Raw genomic sequence first — 13,428 nt, 5'->3', positions numbered from 1 at the left:
GAAAAAACGGTTTTCGGAGGTAGCCATTTACCACAAAACTATGCAATATTTTCCAACAACAAAAATTCCAAAAGTAGTATAAGATGTGCTCTTTAGTGTTATGACTTTTCAACATTTTTTTTCAAAAACGAGTTCCTGTAGCACGGATTAATGAACTTTTATCTATTTATTACTAAAATATCGTTTATTCCACTGAAATATAAAAAAGTTCACGCAGAAATCGATTTAAAAATTATTTTTTTTTTTTCAAAAAATATATTTAATGATAAAAAAATCTCAAAAATTATTTCCTGTTGCACGAATGAATAAACTTAAGCCTACTAATAACTAAAATAACGTTTATTCCATTTAAATATTGAAAAAGGTCATACAGAAACCATTTTGAAAAAAAAATGAATTTTTAATTTTTTGGTAAAAAATTAAATTAAAAAAAAAGACTTTTACGAAATGTTTATGATTCTCAAGATTAAAGAAAATTAGTGAGAAACAAATGTAATGTCACTTTGGTTATCTCAGGTGGCAATACTTCCCTCTAGAGGCGCTCTGCAGAATTTTTCGTCTATGACAGGGTCTTATCCACATTCTTTCCTCTTTTTATAAACAATCACCAACCAAAAGAATTTGGCTGTATCTGCCGCTTTCCGTGCATATTTAAAAACCTCACCAACAAGTAAAAAAGTATCAGTCGGTTTTGCCGACACAGATATACCATCATATATACCCTCAGGAGGATAGTCAAAGTATGATTTCATGAACGTTTGGATCATTATGTCAAGAAGCATGGACTTGCCCCACAAAAAAGAGTATATCGTTGTAATTAGAACCACATTGACTACCTTCGATGAAAATGGCAAAACGGTACAATTTGTTGTCAACCTGCTGCAAAGAATAGCAAAACGATTCGAAATATTTCTTTAAACTTTACATCCTAAAGGATTGGGCCGAATACTTCATATTCGTACCTGATCTACAGTATCGGCCAAAACTTAAGCACCCTCTCAGTACTTATTATACCCTACACTACTATGTGGGGAGGGTATTATAAGTTGGTTTTGGCCAAAAAGTTTGTAACGCATCGAAATAATGGTCGTAGACCCATACTTATATATATAAAAATGATTGTCTCGACGAGCTGATCTGGCTATGTGTGTCCGTCCGTCTGTCCATCTAAACCTTGTAATCACGCTACAGGTCGCAATTTTGATAGGATCGTCGCCAAATTGTAGGTGTCTATGGGGATCCCAGAGGGGAAGAAGCACATTGATTTTTTTTTGGTCTGCACCACTAGAGATAACCCCTTAACAAAACAAAAGCAATGCCTCTTGGATACAAATGTTACCAAAAGTTTCTACGATCGGCATACTCAATCTCCGCCACGTTATGGAGATCATATAACAAAACGCTAGTAGTCCAGCCAAAACTCAAGCATTTTTTATTAACGTCCACACGTTAACAATCATGTTCTAAGAACCAGGGTTTCGGAGTCAATAGGGACCTTCATTACCAAAGGGAATTTTACGCCCCCAGACGTTGACTTCCATTTTGTGTCACAGTGTAATCAGTAGGATTTAACATAGAGACCACAATGCCTTTCATAGGAGTCCAAACAGGTCTTTTAATAGAAGACAAGGATGACTTCTCACAAAAGACAATATGTGAAGGCCAGTAGACCTTTGTGAGAAGACTAGTATCCAATCAATGTCCAATTAATTCGATCGCCATAGAACATGAATTTTGCTTGCAAAAATATAATGGATCAATTGGACCAAGAAGACATGCATTTTGTAAACATGTCAGAGAACATGCATTTTGTAAACATGTCAGAGAAATAATCAGGCCCACTGTTTTTAATACCTACCCCACCAATGGCCACATATTGACGTTGGAAACTTCAAAAATGTATTTTGTCATCTATGGAAATACAATTTATTTCTTCTTAATATTATAATTCTGATAAACCTTCTATTAGTTTTATAAACGAACATTGATTTAATTAAACGTCCATTCTATAGGTATGCCAGGTCTAATTGAAAAGAGTAGACAAATTCCAAATGAGGGCCCAATAAACTTTGTGCAGCTAAAAAGGATTCCCCTAATATCTAGTAATGAAAATTCCATACGTATATACAAATGGTTTTCTATTAGTAAAGATACACACACCACTTGGATACAGACGTAGCCAGGGAATGGTAACCCTCCCACGACATGGTATATTTTAGACATTTTTCGTATATTTTACTCGAAAATTTTAAAATTTTCTTCAATTTTTGTCCCATTTTATATATTAAGACAGAAGAGTTTGTCTGTGTAACATGCTACAAACATCGCAAGTAATTAATACATTTCCTCAATGCCGTCAACAATTTAGATAGCCCTAATATAATAACATTCCGCAACAGGTTTTATAATAAAAAAATACGATACCAGCTAATGAGAACCTTAATATTATGCAATTCACCAATAAAATAATGAATGTCCACAAATAATTTATTCTTGAAATATAAACAACATATGTGTCATCCCGAATGGTGTACGATATACGAATGGAAAGGTGCATAAGACACAATAAGAGATAGAACCAGACCATGAACTAGACCAGACCATCTCATACATGTTGTAATTGAGTTTAATGGCCAAGAGTGGCAACAAATCAAGTTTACTCACATGTAACTGTCTGTCACTCGGCAATGTTTGTAATGGTAATTGTCAAACATTAAAATATTACTATAATTATATGGTTGTAGTTTTCATGGCCTTAACTAACATCATCAGTATAGCATTGTTGATGTTACCGTGGTGGTGCACTTCTACTTGGTTCGTTCTTTTTATTGGATTGGTGTTTTTTTTTTAATGATGTATACAAAACAAATTTGCACATTGCAATTCGACATTGTGAAAAACGTTTGTTTAGGGAGACACTACATAATATCAACGAAATAAAAATATGTTGACACATTGAAGAAGCCATGGCCAAATGTGACTCAACAATATTTTATATTTAATGGGTATTTTTTATCGAAATAAGAGATTACAGAGGGTGCTGTGGTTATCATGCACGCTTGGCTCTATTAACTATCAACAGAGATTATCTGAATTTCCTCTTGTATGCCATTTCTCAATAAGTGAAGTCGTACAATGTTATATGCTATGTTCAGAAACGGGTCCACAGTAAAATATAAACTAAAAGTTTTTCTGACAAGTTTGCACCTATTCATTCTGCAATGATCGTGGGAAAAAATTAAAAAAAACCAAAGGAATTTGCTACTACTAAGATTCCTCATTTACATTCATAAGGGAAAGCTCTTTAGAGATCTACCGTTCCCGAATTCTGCTGAATTTCAGCAAAGCAATACTAACCATGAAATATCTCATATATGAAAGATGCTTCTTTTTTGATGTGAAGATTTTCAGGGCAGCATATTTCATTGGCAACATTATGTGCTAATGGGTTTTGCGTGTGAACATGCGTGTTCGAAAAGATTCTGCGAAAATGCTACCTGAAATTTAGGCTATTCATTGTGGATATGTTTTTTGTGTGCAATAGTAGTAGAAAATAATAGACAAGCAGCGTATACAAGTTGTTTTCTTTCTCATAATATATGTAAATATCATCCAAACTACCATTATATACATATGTACGTACATCTTCTCATCATGGCGGGTAGTCAGACAGAAGTTGTCCCATAATGTGGTGTGAATTTAAGTTTTCCACATAACAAGTTTTACCTTTCGAAGTGTTGATTTTTTCATAGTGGGAATTTTTGCTCTTTGCAACTTCCAACATATCATTTACTGTTCGGGTATGGTATGCCTGGACAACGGAAGCTAGAACATTTTTATTTTTTGCAAAGGTTATCTGTTGTAACAAATATATTTATCGAAAACTTTCCGGCAAAGAAAGTTTTTCGTTTTATTTTATCTATGAAACTTTGGTGTAATGTGATTATTGCACAAAAATATTCGTTTTACAACTTAAATGTACAAAGCAAATAAAATTTGGTCTAGCCGGAAAAATGTGTACTATTGCAGGTGTAGAAAGAAATACAATTTAGGAAAATGAATTTGTGAATACGGGAATGTTTGTAAAGAATGATTTAACAAGAGCGGCAGAACAGGCCACCATATTTGGTTGACCCGTCAATTTTTAGTACAACATGTTCAAATATATTAGTTAGCCTTGCTGACAGACCCACATGTATTAAGAACAGGTCCCTAGTTTTAAAAGTAAATAAACAGCATTAGGTGACAAGAGAAGTTTCGGAAGTTACCAGCGCAAACTTTTAGGCATATCATAAAAAGTCAGCCTTATTTTTCCACTGACAAACCTAATCAGCAGAGTCTACACAGAATAAAATTATAGGATTGTTACAAAGGCTAATTAAATAAGTATGCATTGTCTTCCCCAGCACAAAACACAAATATGTATATTAGGGTGACCCAAAAAACGACAAAATTATTTTTTATCTTTTTATCAAAAACCTTATATATGAAATTTTAAGGCGATCGGTTAACGTTAACACGTGCCACCGGATCGTTTTTTTTTTTCATAGAAATTTGTATGGGACCAATGTTGAATTTTCACCAAATTTCTCTAAAAGCCACATTTATGGTCCGATCGAGGAAAAATCTTTACCAGTTCATTATTCCTACAAAATTTTATTTCGACAGGCCACAATTATTTTCCAGTCGACGAAAAAACTTTACCAGTTCATTATTGTGGCTAAAAAAACGAATCCTAAAAAATCTGTGAAAATTGGCTAGGATTTTAATGTTATAGGGTCCAAATTACCTATAATTGGCCATATATGCATATTGGAACAACGGCAAAATCCTGGGTAGGAGCTTCAAAAAAGAATTTTGTCGCTACACGCTATTAAACTTTCCACACGCCATAGTCACACTTAAAAATGGATCTAATTTTGGGAGTCATACCTTATCGCGTCATACATTTTTTTAATTGGTCAATTTTGCCCAAACTTATATCTAGTCTGGATGAAATATTACGAGAAACATATTATGGAACAATTTATACATACGCATACATCTATTTTAATTAGTCACCGCAGGACATTATGTCAGGAAGCTGGACTTACCCAGTACTATCAGTAAAAATGGTAAAACTATCCTCGAACAGCCCTTGCACCGTACTTAAGTGGATTTTTTTACTTTTGTGAGGGAGGCTTCCGAAGGTGTTGTCCTATATAGACCTTCCTGGAACTTGATGCACTTTTAGAAAAAAAAAATGAACGATGTGTAAAGCATCAGCAGAATCGGATACGTAATTCGTTTTATTTTGTGCCTGCAAGGTTTTTAGAGCTTTTGAGCCATTATCTTAAGAAGTCTGGACTTGTCCCCGAAATAAAATTGTACCGTCGTAATAGGGACAGTGAAGACAGCCTGTCAGAGAGCAGTTCTTAAACTGGGCTTTTGCGAAAAACTTTAAAACTTTGTGTATGAGGTACTCGAAGGAGTAGGGCGAACCTGCGTAATATAGTCTCGTGATATTTTGCCCAAACTTATATCTAGTCTGGATGAAATATTACGAGAAACATTTTATTATTCAAATCAGTTGGTCACTTAAAGTGTGATGATGTGCGCAATATTAGCAAAAAATTACCCACTCCTATGAGTACCTCCCCAACAAACGTTTAAAAATGATCGCTATCAAGGGTTCAATCGATGTGGTCCATTATTTGTTTTTCGTAATATTCATCCAGGCATAAATCAGACCCTGGCTCATCTTCGAGCATGATCTAAGTTTGGACAAAATAATGCGAGGACTAAATGTTGGATCAAATCGATGGTCCGTACGAGAGTTATCGTGCGCTCCAGCCAGACAGACAACTGGACGGTCAGGGTTAAATCAACTATAAATTGTCTGAAACGACTTTCGTCCAAACCTAACGATTTAGCACGTTTGTTTTTGCTTAAATTTGCTACACACATTTAACATATTCCTAAGAGGTTGGAAATATGTTAGGTGCTGCAATGAACAAAAACTAATACAACATGCATGGTTTAGTCAGGCTTGATCGAGCTGACTTAGGTAGTTTTGAGTAAGTTTTAAAATGATCGTCTGCTTAGTAGCAATTTTATTTTTTATTATTTTAAGAAATATTTCAGGCATACAAAATAAAAATATTATTACTAAATGTAGACACACTCTTCCTTTTCATTTTTATAATAAACTTTTAGTTTTCCGAGGACCAGTACGCTATACCAGTTAATGTCAGAATACAACTACATAAAACTAATACCCTTTCATTATTGTAACCGCTAGCAAATTAACCTATTAGGGTTAGAACTAATTGAATGCTATGTCAAATCCAATAACGTTGTTTATTAAGCCTTCATCAAAAACGTTTTATGCTCTCACGACGACGACAACGGCATTCCATTAAAACGCATTGTTATTGATTTGTAATTTAATATTATAAACTACAGCTCATATTTCTGATCTGATTTAGATCGACTAGACCAAAACTCAATACATTTTATGGAGCAATATTTTGTCATATATCTGTCATTGTTACAATAGGCTGACTGCCTGACTACATTTGTGCTATTACTGAGACGTTGTTATTTATACTTCATTTCCCGTTCAAGGTATTACTCAATAAAATATAAACTACTTTTCAATCACTTCTAGGGTTTCCCTTCAACACAGTTGTTTTTTAATGCTCTATCATGCCCTGCCGTCCATCAATTGTACACCTTCTTTTCTTGGATGCTCTGAGATTGAATTGAATATAACCAACAACACCTAATTAAACACGCAGACACGGTGACAATGTACTTTGCTAATTTGTTGTTGTTCTTGTTTTTATTTTAGATAAAGTATACAAGATACTGTGCTGAGTATGTAATTACATTTGGCTTTTGAGGTTTTTTGTTTGTTTTTATTCTTCTTGGCCAGGCGCGAATGGCGAATAGGCGTACAAACATGGCAGATATTGTCGCTGATATTGATTTATAGGCTTTGTCGAAATAAAACCCTTTAATGTCATCACAAAATCCAAACAAACACGTGCGCGCACTCACACACACACACGCCGACTGAAAGCGTGAATGTGTTGAATCGTGGTTTTATTGCATTGTGGCCCTTCTCCGTCATTGGGGAGACATAAATTAAACAGACTCTGCGGTTTTACCCGGAGATCATGCAAATATGATTGTATGTCACCGGTAGGTGGGTAGTATGTGATTGGGATTTAGGGAAGTGGGTTTAATCGAGTTTTGATATGTAACATAAACCTTTTAATACAGTGACAATAAGAAACGAGAGAGAGGGGGATAGAGAACAAGGTGACAATACAATTACTTCCTCTTTTATTGCAACCCCAAATTCAATAATAATTATTTTGTTTGTGTGTGTTTTGTGGTTTTGGGCTTAATTAATCGAATATTCATTGATTATTTCCTATTAGAAAAGGAAGTATAATAAAAAACACATGTAATATTTAAAAAACTAGTTCAGACAATTTGTTTAAAACTATTAATTTACCTTATCTACAGCTATGGACGCATAAATGGCACGTTATAAAATTCAAAACTACAATGAATTATTTTCGAACTAAAATCTAATAAAATTGAATGTTTTATAATTTTTAGTTATTGCTGCAAGGGTACTTGTTCCAATTTCTTTCATTTATCGGTGCTTTAAGAATGGAAGTTGCTTCAAAATATGTGCCTAGTTGCTCGGAAATTAGACATCTAAAGGGAAACAACTGATCATTGTTTTAAAAACGGCTGGTTTTCTTAGTACAACTATAGAAGCTTCTGATACTGAAAAATATATGTATATCTTAAGAAAAATAAGGTACAAATACGTACAAAAATAATATTAAAGATGTTACGATTGAAAACCATGTTAATGTAAATTGCCATACTTTAACTATGAATTATCCTTTTTAGGAGTCCCGAAACAATGTTCCCTGTCATATTTTTTCTTCCTTTGCGAATTTTATTTAGCAAAAAAAAAATCACTTTTAATTTCACTCCTTATTACAAATTCAATTTATGTTTATTCATAACACGCGTTTGCTTCTTTATTACTGATGTATGTAGGGCAAATTAATCATTTTGCATTGGTATCTTTAACGTAGTAATTCTTCGGTCTCCAAGTGCTACGTTATAGAGAAGTTCGACTGTATTTGATACAAACTAATGGCTTGGAAATTGACATCTGTTCCGGATGAACGAGTGAAATTGTTATTGTAAAAGGAAGCATTTATGACTTTTAATAATTCTAATCTAATAAAGTCCTGACTCTATAGATTAGGACGGGCTTAATGATATAGAAGCTTCCTCTTATGGCTTTGAAAATCTCCCTGATGAGGGTGACTATAGATGATGCATTAGAATCGAGTTAACCTTGGATACGTGATACATCGGCTTCATGATGTATCACAAGGTGCGAATTTGTTACGAGTCCAATCAAGAGTAGAGTTGACGAAGTATCGATAGTCCGACTATGGTTTGGTCGCTGTCGTAAAGCTTTCTCCATATCGGACTACAAAGTATTTATTTTTTAAATAATTCGCGACAGATAACCCAAACAACATGTTTTGTTTCGGCCAGCGGCAGCCAAACCAGCATAAAACCTATGCTTTTACGTAGGTTTCTATGCTTCTGCAACAACAATACTCGGAAGATCGATAGTTTGCCAGCTCTATGTTTCTTTATAGAAACCCTTTGTAGATATATATTCCTGTAAATGAGAACCTTTCGGAGACTTCTATAATCATGAAAAAGTTTCCATTGAAAGCAAATTGGATATTTTGAGAATATATATAAACACCACATACCATTTCTGTACTATTGAGGTCAGATTCCAGTCTACCTGCAAATGCATCATTGATCGGTGTTTCTGAACATCAATATTAATATGCGATGTCTATAAAAAGAATTACTTAAACAATGTAAAAAACTGTCAGATACATATGGGGGTTTCTGAGTGAAATCGGACACTTTTTCAAGATGAGGTTTTTGATTTCCTTTATTTTTTGCTATGGTGATGCTGCTCATTAGCAAAACACTTTAGTATATTTTCAGATTTTTTTTGACTAACGGTTCCAGAGATATCGCGCCTTGAAAAAGTCAAGCAATGAAATACTCATAGCTTCTTTATTATTGGTCCAATTTGAAAAAATCTTTTTTTGTATGTTTTGTTGTTTTATCAGCTATTTAATAAAAAATAGCAAAAAAAATTGCACAGTGGGCTTGGATGCTATTTTCGCGATTTAATATTTAAAATCAATTTTTAAAGATGTTCGACCCCTTCGATTTTCTTTAATTATTTTTATATTAAACTACGTTCAATTACACAAATTTTAAGTCCTATGTGGTAATGGGATTCGGACGATTACTATTTTTTTCTGAATTTTTTAAAATTTTTCAATACAATTTTTCCTTTATATCCGTGTGAAACATTTGTTATTTTACCAAAACAATACAAAATTAAATTTTTTTACATTGGTTTTGTTGTTTTATTTAGAAATTTATCTTAAACATCTTAAAAACTTCTTCATTTTGCGATTTTAAGAATGGTTTTGTAATTATTGTACCAGCATTAGTGAGCATTATTGAGTGGCGTTTTTTTGTGGCCGCGACAAGTTTAGCCACTTCATATCTCAAGTTCAACTCCACTTTCGTATTTAAATAATCATCTTCTTGGGAAAAATCTTACTTTAATAATTGGTATATTATTTGCTCGGATGCCCATTCATGTAATTCCCAAACCGTGGTTATTTTATTAACAATTTATTAAGCTTGTTGTCCAGTTGGTACACTTATTGCTAATTCATTTTCAAAATAGAAAAATTAAGCACTTTTTAAGTTGTTTAAGATAAATTCCTAAATAAAACAACAAAACCAATGTAAAAAATGTAATTTTGTATTGTTTTGGTAAAATAACAAATGCTTTACACGGGTATAAAGGAAAAATTGTATTGAAAAATTTTAAAAAATTCAGAAAAAATAGTAATCGTCCGAATCCTATTACCACATAGGACTTAAAATTTTTGTAATTGAACGTAGTTTAATACAAAAATAATTAAAGAAAATCGAAGGGGTCGAACATCATTAAAAATTGATTTTAAATATTAAATCGCGAAAATATCATCCAAGCCCACTGTGCAATTTTTTTTTTTTTGCTATTTTTTATTAAATAGCTGATAAAACAACAAAACATACAAAAAAAGATTTTTTTCAAATTGGACCAATAATAAAGAAGCTATGAGTATTTCATTGCTTGACTTTTTCAAGGCGCGATATCTCTGGAACCGTTAGTCAAAAAAATCTGAAAATATACTAAAGTGTTTTGCTAATGAGCAGCATCACCATAGCAAAAAATAAAGGAAATCAAAAACCTCATCTTGAAAAAGTGTCCGATTTCACTCAGAAACCCCCATATGTAAGTTTAACAAAAAAACATATTTTCCCTTTGAAAATGACATGAATAATTATAATTAATTTTACTTTTTAATTAAATTTTTTTACTCATTAAAATTTTTATATTTTCTTTTATTTTCAGATTTGAAAGATGTCATAAACTGCAACGACTTCTTCTGACAACTGAGGAAAGGTAAATTAAAAACGTGTAATGCCACCCACACTGAGTATTTTACCAGAAAATGCAAATTTTTCAAGCTGTTCATTGTCTTTATATTTCGTAAATTTACTCAAGTCTATCACAAAGAAAATGAACATAATTGAGTAACCTTCCCATACTCTTTCGTTAAACTGAAATTCCCTTGTCGTACAAATGAAATGTAGAGTGGTGAACACCCCACCCAACAACATGGCCAATTTGTTTAGGTACAAACAGTATATTTATTACCTGTTGCCCTAATCAAATAAAGTTTATAAATTCAACAAAAAACATTCAAAAGAAAATTTTCATAATTCAATTGTCAACATTACTGCTGAAAACCCACAAAGAATTTCTAGCATATTTTGGGGACTGTGAATATAAAAATGTACATGCAGATTTTTTTGGGGGATGATAGAAAATTGTATTATTCTAAAAATTTTAAGACTTTGGCACGTTAATTAAAATTAAATCCTTTGTTATATTTCTAAGCTGAATACGAATATATGTATGTTAAATTAAACAACTGCAATATGGAAACTTAATTAAAAAATGCTAGAAATGTAATTAAAAATACTTTGTTCACAACAAGCTATCTAAATTTGATTAATCCCAAGGTATTAATTTTATTGGTAAAACATTTTCAACGTTTCAATTGGCCCCTAAGAATCGACCATCAAAAGCCCTTGAATAAATTCCCACCATTAGCCTTAATTGCACTTTTTCCCAAAACAAACCGAATGAATACACCCGCGCCCCAATTACGGCCAACACACAGTTTTAATGACATTGACGTGACCAGGGCTTTTATGAAATGCACTTTATTTATTGTGGTACCCAGCAAAATTTATTTGAAGTTGTTCCTTGTGAAGTAGTGATTGAATAGCTTTTTTTGAAGCAGTCCACGCAGAGTCATGAAAAATGCAGTCCGTTCTTCACATTTTGACAATGTCCGATTTGAATCCATTTCATAAATTTTTCACGTTTTAGAAATTTCAAAATTTTGCAAAAATAAACTTAAGAAGACAAAGAACATAATTTGTTTCTTGTTAATTATAATAACAGCAATATGTTTGCATCCATAAAAAGTAATTTGTATACAAAAAATAATAAAAGTTATTTCGAACTACATCTTTGTTTGTAGCCAAAGAAGTAGTTGAATCATATGTTGTTGTGATTTATTCACTACAAAGAACTAATGCAAAATGTGTGCTTAAGAAGTAAATTAGACAGTATCCTCACTGCACCATGCCCTTGTAAAAATCATGACTTCTTTCACGTAAAAAGATGTAGTCCAGAAGCACTTGCACTCATGATTCAACTACTTTTTTGGCTACAAACATTTTGCTGGGTAGCTTTTCTTGCACGTAGCATTCGCGTTTTAATTGTGCCAAAGCTTTAGTGGTACACGAATTAGTTAAACAAATTAATCAGCGTGTAATTTTGTTAATTGATAAATCAATAAGTTCGTAAGGGAACTAAGAATATTGAGGGAATTTAAAATAGAAATATGTACCACAACATTGCAAAAAAGTAGTTGTTTAAATGGCCTTGAGGATATTTAATATCCATGCGATAATACGAACTCCTTGTTGTTGTCCAAATCCCAAATCCATAGGAAAAAACTCCTAATTTCCGTTTTATACTTGGATATCCTCTACCTTGTACTTTTTTCACATTTCAAAACTTTAAAAACTCAATAGACTTTTGCACTTTTTACTTTGGAACAGTAAATTTATAGTTAAAATAAATAAAAAACTTACCTGGGGTGAATGGTCTTCAAACGCGTGCCATAACCATGGGAACCTGAAAATACAACGGAAATATTATTAATGAAGGCTACACAAGTATCGGTCAGATTGTACAAAAAATAACAAGAGCCGTGATCCTAAATGTGTTAAGAACAGACCGATATTTTAAAAATAAATATCATTTTCTTAGATGACGAAAGAAGTTTTGGAAGGTTCCAACGTAAATTTTTTGGCATCTACACAGAATAAAATTATAGCATAGTCTACCATAAAACTTTACAGCAAGACATGTCCTTAATATTGGGTCATTTCAGAAACAGGTCCCTTCACCTAGCAAAAACAAAAATATTATGTTTTAAAATTGCCTAAACCCCACACTTATGGTCCTTGTTGTGGGTAAAAAACGAATCCTACAAAAAATTTTTCAAATCGGATCAGATTTCGATACATGTAGCTATATAAGGCCCAAAATACCCCAAATCGGCCTATCAGAATTATATCAAAATCCGATCCGATTTCCGTACTTTAGCATTCGTTTTTTAATAACAACAGTGAACTGGTAAAATATTTTCATCGATTGGACCATAACTGGGGTTAGGGAATTTTCTTGAAAATGCACCTTTGGCCCCATACAAATAAATTACTATGGAAACAAAGATCGCCTGGGTGGCACGGGTTGGCCTTAACTGATCGTCATAAAATTTCATATATACAGTGCTGCTCAAAACATTTGCAACTCGGATGCTTATACCACAGTTAAACTGTTTTTTGAAAAATATTTATTTTTGTAATTTTATTCTTTATTGACCCACCCTACTTCCAAGATTTAAAAATGATTATTCAGCTTTTAACATTTATGTTACAGAAATGTGTGAAATATCGGAAGATGACATGTTTTAGGCTGCTCAAAACATTTGCACCTCCGTGGTTTAAATATCTAATAGTTCATTTTTGACGAGTTTTTTGTATTGATTGACATCAGATTATTTTTTAATCAGAAGAAAGGGGCAAAAACCTTTCATGAGGAGTACATTTTATCCGAAGCCGAAAATAAGACATGTCTAATTATTCTAATTATAGGAAAAA

At 32.7% G+C, this 13,428-nt stretch overlaps 1 long non-coding RNA gene across 1 annotated transcript in view; it reads right to left on the bottom strand.

Annotated features, from left to right (window-relative positions):
- Positions 1–13,428, bottom strand: part of LOC141393501 (uncharacterized) — a 590,028-nt gene that overhangs the window by 273,804 nt on the left and 302,796 nt on the right. Inside the window, exon 4 of the long non-coding RNA XR_012410112.1 lies at positions 12,355–12,397. This is a non-coding gene — a long non-coding RNA (uncharacterized lncRNA). The remainder of the gene's footprint in view (positions 1–12,354; positions 12,398–13,428) is intronic.

Source organism: Musca autumnalis, unplaced genomic scaffold (assembly GCF_047663935.1).
Source record: "Musca autumnalis isolate F117 unplaced genomic scaffold, ASM4766393v1 scaffold_2, whole genome shotgun sequence".
Taxonomy (NCBI): Eukaryota; Metazoa; Arthropoda; class Insecta; order Diptera; family Muscidae; genus Musca; species Musca autumnalis.
The sequence above is the reverse complement of the archived record's forward strand: the minus strand, read 5'-3'. Positions and strand labels throughout refer to the sequence as shown.